This window comes from Rhipicephalus sanguineus, unplaced genomic scaffold (assembly GCF_013339695.2).
Source record: "Rhipicephalus sanguineus isolate Rsan-2018 unplaced genomic scaffold, BIME_Rsan_1.4 Seq502, whole genome shotgun sequence".
Classification (NCBI taxonomy): Eukaryota; Metazoa; Arthropoda; class Arachnida; order Ixodida; family Ixodidae; genus Rhipicephalus; species Rhipicephalus sanguineus.
Window position 1 is genome coordinate 7,403 of NW_023615386.1, and position 8,650 is coordinate 16,052.

Consider the following 8,650-nt stretch of genomic DNA (forward strand, 5'->3'; position numbering starts at 1 on the left):
GTAGTATAGCAGTAGAGGTGATTTGAGGAGAGCAAGTACTTAATTCTGCAACCGACGACAGAGCACGGCGCAGCGTCGTTGGGGGAGGGGCAGCAGGAGTGAAAGAAGACAGAGGAAAGGAGAGCCCGCCTTCTCGAGAAATGAGTGCCTACAACGTCGAGCGCCAGGCCGGAGTACCTCTATCCCCATGAGAGAAATTATAAGGCAGCTTCGCACTAGTGGTGCCAGGCCCGAAGGAAGTGCGGAGCTGGGCGGCCTGCCTTGCTCAGTTTTCTCTTTCTTTCTTCCTTTCTCATCTCTCTGTTTTTTTATATCTCTTTTTGGTATCTGTTTATTTCTATTTCTGTTGTTCTCTCTTTATCTGTTTCTTTCTCCCTCTTTCTTTCTTTCTCCCCTTTCTTTCTCTCTCACTCTCTATTTCTCGCTTCCTCTTTCTCTCTATGTATATTTCTTTCTCTCTTTCTGTGATTCTCCCTCTTTCTTTCTCTCTCTGTCTATTTCCTTTTGTGTCTTTCTATCAATTTCTGCCTTTCTTTCTCTCTATTTCTCTCTTCCTATTACTTTCTCTCTCTCTCTGTACTCGTTCTCTATCCCATCACAGTTATTGCATCCCACGCAGGGCAAATCGGCGCACGTGTTTTGGGAGCAAAGCAGAAGATGAAGAAGAGTAAGAAGAGGACGAAGACAACGCATGCCGGTTCATGATGACGGTTTCCTGTCGGCTCTGCACGGCTTAACGAAAAGCTTAACAGCTCTGCTGTAAAACGGGTGCGCACGTGCCACTGGGAATATCGAACCCAGCCGACACAGAGATGGCAAAATTACTCCTACAAAGTAATTACATTGCATCACTAATTATTAGGAGAGGAGAAACATCTGGCGTCTTTCGTTAAGCAGCTGGCGTCTTTTCGTTTTGCTTTTAGAAAACATCTGCCGTCTTTCGTTGGTTTATTTCATCAATCAACGGCGTTTTGAACAAAATTTTTATTGTTTAATCGCGCACAGGAGAAATCTCACCAGGCACTACCTTGGAGGTAAACAATGGCTGCTAATGGGAATGAGAGACAGAAGAAGTCGGCTTTTAGCTAACACTTACACTTCTACTTCTACTAACGTTTCCTACTGGAACATGCCAATGGCTGCTAATGGGGAATGAGAGACAGAAGAATTCGGCTTTTAGTTAACGCGCACGCTGCGAATTTTTTATTGTTCAACAACGCACAGGAGAAATCTCCCACCGGCACCACCTTGGAGGTCAAGATCTGGTACTAGCGTTAAGACTGGTTATACGCACTACGACGGGGACGAACGGGTGCCGCTTTAAGGAGCTTCGCCCCTAAAGCGCTTACGCAAGTTATTTCAATTTTGCAGTAGGTCGGCTATGCCTGCTGACACCAGCGCACGCTGTTCCGGCGTAGTCTAGTGGTCAGGATACCTGGCTCTCACCCAGGAGGCCCGGGTTCGACTCCCGGCGTCGGGAGAGTGTGGTGGTGTGGTCTCATGGTGTAATGGTTAGCACTCTGGACTCTGAATCCAGCGATCCGAGTTCAAATCTCGGTGAGATCTGCTTTTTTTTTTTTTTTGCCTTACCGATAACATTGGCTATGCATTATTCTACCCTTTTTTATTTAAACAAGATAATGCTGTAGCTCGAAATCCCGAATGTTAACGCCCTTACCGCCCCCCCCCCTTTTTTTTCTTCTGTCTTTACTTTCTTAATTTCTAAACCTTATTTTATCATCAGTGGCGGCAGAGTAGGCTCTTTGACTTTGTGACAGACTTGCACATTCAATGTTTTTCTCGCTCAGAAGTCAAGAGATTCTCAGGCACTGGTGACGCTCGTTGTACTTGAAGGCTGACAAGTTCTCACTCCAACATTTCGCAGAATGACGAACACATATATCGTGATCTTGAGCACGAAATGACGCTGCAGAAGTCGAAGATGGCTGTGGAAAAGACGACACAAAGCAAGACGTGGCGACTGAGAACGATGGCGTGTTATACCGCTTCTACCTTTTCCCTGCAGGTGGCGACACTTGTCCAATAGTTTGGACTGTGGTCGACTATACAGGGTGTTTCAAGAAATGTGTCCAACCTTCTCAAAAAATCAGGAAAATGCGATTCTTGATTGCTGCATTCAGAATTGGTTTTTCTGTAATGGCAGGGATTTTAAGATGGTTAAAGAAATTATTTGGGACTGTAATTAAAGACGTTAAATTAATTAACTTTTTAATTAGTGGAGCTAGGTGGTTGTGTCGAATGGGAGAATTGAAGTTCTTCATGCCAGAAACCTAACCCAACTTTGAGATTTCGAAAAGTGGCATCTAGTAATAATTACGAAGTAATGAAATTCAACCAAATTCAATGGCGAAAGCTAAACAGTAACATGGAAGAACACAACTGCCATATTCTTCTGAGACGTCCAAAATGAGTGAATGACTTTTTCTGTAGCGCTAGGCATCTTAAGATGGTTAGAGACATGACTTGAGAGAGTAATTAAGAAAGTTAAATTAATTAACTTTTTAATTAGCGGAGTTTGGTGACTGTGTCAAATTGGAGAATTGAAGTTCTTCGTGCCAGAAACCCATCCCGACATTGAGATTTCGAAAAAGCGGCCTCTAGTAATAATTACGAAGTAATGAAATTGAAAGGAATTCGATGGCTTTCGCTGTTGAAAGCCGTTGCATTTCGTTGAATTTCATTACGCCACAACAATTACTAGAGGACGCTTTTTCGAAATCTCAAAGCTCGGATGGGTTCCTCGCATGAAGAACTTCAATTCTCCCATTTGACACAATCACCTAACTCCACTAATTAAAAAGTTAATTAATGTAACTTTCTTAATTACTGTCCGAAATGATGTCCTTAACTACCTTAAAATTCCTGCCGCTATAGAAAAAGCAATTCTGAAAGCCCCGAGCAAATATCGCATTTTCCTGATTTTTTTAGAAGGTTGGACACATTTCTTGAAACACCCTGTATATGGATGCGCTGGTTTTACCAGAATTATTCAAACCAGTCTGTCATTTATTTATTTATTTATTTATTTATTTATTTATTTATTTATTTATTTAATATATCCCCAACGCCAATAGACATTATTGTGGGGAGTAGTAAGAAAGAAGAAAAAGAAGATTGTAAGTACACAGGAACAGTACAATGTTTCCGATAGGAAGATGCAAAATACAACGTGAATTCGCAACAGAAATATACATATTAGGAAGAACAACAGTGCGATATTTCTAATTATACAATAATAGCTATTAAAATGCAAAATACAACAAGATATCCAACACAAATGTGTCATTTCGAATAACTTATGTGCGCGGTATGTAGGACTATCGGAATAATTCAGTTTTACACAACGATAACGTTATGTGCATAATCGTAATAGCGCGAGACATGATGAGGAGAAAGGATTAGAAAATCGTGTAGTTAGGAATGACGATAAAGGCTGTGAATAAAACTTAAGCGGAGCAATGTACGACCAGCAGCATGCGTACGTAATTTAACGTTTGCTTTCATTATTGTGATGCGCGCGATTCAATTGAAATTAGAAATTATTCAGCGGAAGGAGTTATGAATGTGCCTTTTCTAGTGAATGCACCAAATTGTTATGATATATCCAAAACCGACGCGCCACATTCAAGCTTAGGGCGAACGTTTGTTTCATACAGCATTAGTTTTACACAGAAAGGTGATTTTGCGATGTTTTGACGGAGGTATCGGAGCATGCTAATAGCGGTGAAACAACATGGGAGATATGAGTATTCCATGTTAGATTGTTACTAATATGAATGCCGAGGTATTTGTGTAAAGATACGCTGTCTATATTTGTATGTATATAGATAGGTGATAAACAGGTAAACTAGCAATTTTTACAGCGAAAATTCTAGAGGCCCCTGTACTTAGATTTAGGTGCACGTTAAGGAAACCAAGGGGGTCAAAATTTCCGGAGCCCTTCACTACGGCGTCCCTCATAATCTTTTTTTTTTATTTCGAAAGCCTGCCCTTAGGCATAGTAATTTGTGGTATCAAAAATACACATGCAAATTTGCTTCGTGTATAAAGTCTAATGGTGAACGGTGGTATAAGGTCCATGGATCCAGCGGTCGAGGTCGGATGCTCGGTCAGGCCTGAGGCCCGTTGCGCGGAGGTGGCGAAGATAGCTTAATTGTTGGCCTGTACAAGTCCACAACAATTGTGTGGCAGTCGCATCGCGGATTGAGGCGTCACAAAATGGGCACGATGTACCACATGGGCCGCGGTAATGTTGCGCCCATGGAGAGGGTGGTCACAGACGGGGTAAGTAGAGTTACTGTATATGCTACCTTTAGGTAGCATATATACAGTAACTCTAGGGGTAAGCGCGACACGAAGCCTCCGCAACGTAACCTCCTCTCGGCGGGTTAAACCACCAGGGACCCACACGGAGGTGTAAGAGCTCGTGCGGTACGTCGGAGGCTTTCTTTTCTTTCCCAGAGCATCTGCCCGTGAACGTCTTCAAGAAAATGTGGTCGGCGAGTGGCTGATTTGGCAACTAATCATATCGCGCTTTTTGGACGCTAAACACCAACAACTGTTATTAGTAATTTTTCTAGACACGCGCATAAATTTACATTTTTTTTACTGTTCAGTTCCACAAGCCATGTAATGCGCTAGTCAAGGACGTCGTTAACGTCAGATTGAAGAAGAGCGACGTCATTAGGTCCAGTCATTTCACGAAAAATCACACAATCAAAGGCAAACAGATGAACATATTAGGAAACACAAGATGGCGAATCGTTAACATGGATTATAAAAATAAGAGGACCAAGGAAGGAGCCCTGCGGAACAGCAGAACGAACTGGACATTCTTCAAAATTAAAACCGTTAGCTGAGCCAAATTGACAACTTTTAGCAAGAAAACTTCGAATCCAGTTTTAGTTGTAATTTTTAAATGAGCAGACGCTTTGTCAAATGCTTTGCAAAAGTAAAGCAAAATGTAGTCAACCAAAGACCTGTTGTCAAGAATGGTGTTTATTGTGTGTACGAATAGCGTTAACCGAGATTTGCATAGGTATGATTTGCGAAATCCATGCTGCGATTGTTTGAAAAGTTAATGTGACTCTAAGAAGGTAGCTATAGGTGTTAACCCAAGATACTCGTATGGTATAGTATTTTACAGGGCATGCTAGTGAGCGAAATTGGTCTATAGTTTAAAGGGGAATTCTTATTACTTGGTTTATTGATTGGAATGACCTTGCAGACTTTCCCCTTGGATGGAAGAACGGATGTAAACGGATGAACGGATGTTTCCACTCGGATGTAAAAAAAAAAAGAAAAAAAAGAACGTGCGTCATTCACCGGTAGTTACGATTAGAGCTGTGCACGGGCCGTATTTCCGAGCCCGAGCCCGGCCCGGGCCCGCTGACTTTGTCGAAGGCCCGCCCGAGCCCGACAGCAACGGGCTGCGAGCCCGCCCGGCCCGGCCCGACGTACGAAAACACAATCCCGGGCCCGGCCCGGCCCGGCCCGCCTTTTTGAAGGTTCGCTGCGAAAACAAAACACTGTTTTCCGGTAATTTGGCATTTTATTGAGCATATCAAATATGATCAAACTACACACGACGAACAGTCTCTATTACACAGATTACAAATTGTCGTGCAAAAACAGCGAGCAGTCCAACGATTCCGGCTTCAACGAAGTGCGGCGCTTTTGCATAATGTAGGCCGCCGAACTGAAGTTACGTTCGCTGCTTGCAATCGTCGCCGGAATTGCTAATATCTTTATTGCCAGCCTGGCAAGCTTGGGAATTTTATTTGCATCGCATACCTGCGACAGCGCGGCACCTTTGCTATACAAGTAGACGGCCTCATGCCAGCAACAATGCAGTTCGCTCGCCAAAGCCGTCACGTGTATGGGGTATGCCCATGCAAGCGTCAGCTAGCACGAAGGCGATCTACGTCGAGTCGCTCGTCGCTGTCGCGTGTATTTTCACTCATATGGGATTTGGCCTTAAATCTAACGCGAACAGTCGCGCGGCGCCGTCACTAGCTCAGGTGGTGTTACTTCTCTGTTTGTCGGAGTGCAACAGAGGCAGTGCTTTACCTATTCCCCTTTTGTTTAAAGTAGCGAATGGAAAAGAAAAGTGGTAAAGGGCGGTCGCGGAAAAGGCGCTGTATGCGTGGTGGAAAACAATTCCCGCTCATTCTATATATTTCGGGTTTGAGTCGGGCTTTGCGCCGGGCCCGAGCCCGGCCCGATAAAACTCCAAGTAGCCCGAGCCCGGCCCGGGCCCGAGCTGAAAGTACGTCGGCCTGCCCGAGCCCGGCCCGCGGGCCGGGTCGGGCTCGGGCTTTCGGGTAACCCGGAGCCCGTGAACACCTCTAGTTACGATGGAACACTCGTCGTAACCAAAAAGAATACTCGCCGTAACCCATCAGGAACTACAGTGGCCTTTCACATTCGCTGGGATTGTGCTATGTTCCTTATTCATTTACAAGCTAATCAATCGAACGGCCTGCACTTTTCTATTCCGAATTTTATTTATGTGTCTGTTTCCTGCCTTTATAATGCACTATAGGCGTCAAATGAAGCGCGCAGCGGCAAGCATGCGTATAGTGCGCACCGTCCAGTTATCACTATGCCGACAGGCGCGCATATCAGCACTGGCAGCACTGCGAGAGCGCGGTATTTTTGCTTCTGTTCTATAGTAGTTCTGATACGGTGATAATGGTGATTATACCAGGGGGCTCCCATGGGACGCGCTCTCGCATGCTGATACGCTGCGGCAGCGCCGCTTCCACCACTGGCGACTGCCGGGTATCTACTAGAAATAATTCACAAACAAAACATTTCTTTCATGATGTCACTGGTGAGGTCAGAAAATAGAGGGGAAGGGGTTGAAACTGAGAGGAGGAGAATTGCCGCGGAAGCCCCCCTCTCCCACTTCGCAGGCAAGCGGAATGTGTTCGTGCTATTTCGCAGGTCCGCTTGGCCTCGGGCGACGCGGCCATTCGTCAAATTTAGTTAAACAACTTTTTAATTTTGTTCCTCTGTTGTGAAGTGGTCAAACTAAAGCTGACCGATTTCTCAATAAGAGTAAACTCGATCAACACAAGTAAAATTCAAAAAAATTTTTTAATCCCACGTTTCCCACTAAAAAACAAACATACACGTAGTGTGAAAGTGTCACTCTGCAAAGGCAGCTTTAATTTCCAACTGGAATATGCACATAATGGACAAACATTCAACTCAGAATATCGCAGCCAATGCAAAAACTATCGATAATCACGGGCAGACCCCGTCGTATCTGACTCAATCACGTCTGTCATGACGGCGCAGATATTTTTCTTACAGAACTTAGTACCAAACAAGACAAAAGTTCAGGAGAAGATGGAGGTGTGAAGCGATGAGAAATCGTTGAAAAGGGAATGCCGCTGGAGACAATGTTTCGACAAGTTGACTTGTCTTCTCGTCAAAGCAGCAGCATTGCCTTGACGAAGAAAATATCCCTTGTCGAAACGTTGATTCCAGCGACATTCCCTGTCAAACGATTTCTCAAAGCCATCAGTGAGTTTATTACATGTACTTTCAGTGACAGTGTTAGAAGGCCCACAAGTTTCAAAACTGGATGCATGCATTTCCATGAACAGGAAGGAGCTTCGCATCATTTGAACTACATAAAAAAAGTAGAAGATGAACAAACTGTGCCGCCAAACGGTAACCAAGAAGCATTCAAGACTTTCTGTACACGTATTTTGCCCGGCAACATGTAAGCTGTCGTCATGACGAATTAGTCTATAGCGGACACTGCGCTTATGTCCAGTCCAGTCAGGCCTTGCAGAGAACTGAATTTACTCATGTACTCATGAAATATGAATACCTGCTCAAATAATAGACCCCCAATACTTGTGCTCACCCAGTTGTCACTAGAAAACCAGAAAAACCTTCGCGGAACTGTAAATCCCTGGGTTAACACACCACAGAGCCGCGCAAACATGTGATGCCCCGACTTAGCATCTTCGTCTATTGCATAGTTGACCTGTTCGACGTGGCTCCCCTCGGCTTCCGTTCGCTGCACCCCCTTCAAATGCCTGATTATACCGTATGGTCAGGTAGCGTACTTTTGAAGGGGACACAGGGTCCCCTGTGTCCTCGTCAAAAGTGCGCTACTTCACCATACGGTATAATGATCAGTCACCAACTATAACCCAGCTCTCAGCCCTATAGTGATAATGGTGGCCGGCGTGGGCACTGTGCGCCTGTCCGTGGGGATGACTGGACGGCGCGCACTATACCATCGCTAATGCTTGCCGCTGTTCGCGTTTCATTTGGCGCCGATAGTACTGCACAACGAAAGTGTTCCCGTATCAATTCGAGTTATTAAACCAGAATTTTTCGAAGATTTGCAGGTTTCATTTCACAGTTGATCAAACCAAATCATCTCACAGAAACACGGGGATTGTGATCAAGGAGATTAATTAAGCGAAAAATGGAATTAAACAAGGTGAAATTAGCGATAGTCGACCGTGTTACTTAAACTGTTCGATTACTATAGGTACACCATAGGGGAGCGCTCCGAAGTAAAGATTACTGACGGGACAGTTTCGACAATTCTTAACTTCATTAAATTAAAGTCCTTGACTTCGGAACCCCAGATAGAGTA

At 44.4% G+C, this 8,650-nt stretch overlaps 2 non-coding genes across 2 annotated transcripts; both read left to right on the forward strand.

The window, feature by feature from the left end:
• The first annotated feature begins 1,408 nt into the window (after window positions 1–1,408).
• Window positions 1,409–1,480, forward strand: Trnae-cuc (transfer RNA glutamic acid (anticodon CUC)). The gene has a single exon. It is a non-coding gene; the product is annotated as a tRNA-Glu (tRNA).
• Window positions 1,481–1,494: 14 nt separating this feature from the next.
• Trnaq-cug (transfer RNA glutamine (anticodon CUG)) lies at window positions 1,495–1,566 on the forward strand. The gene has a single exon. It is a non-coding gene; the product is annotated as a tRNA-Gln (tRNA).
• Window positions 1,567–8,650: the final 7,084 nt, after the last annotated feature.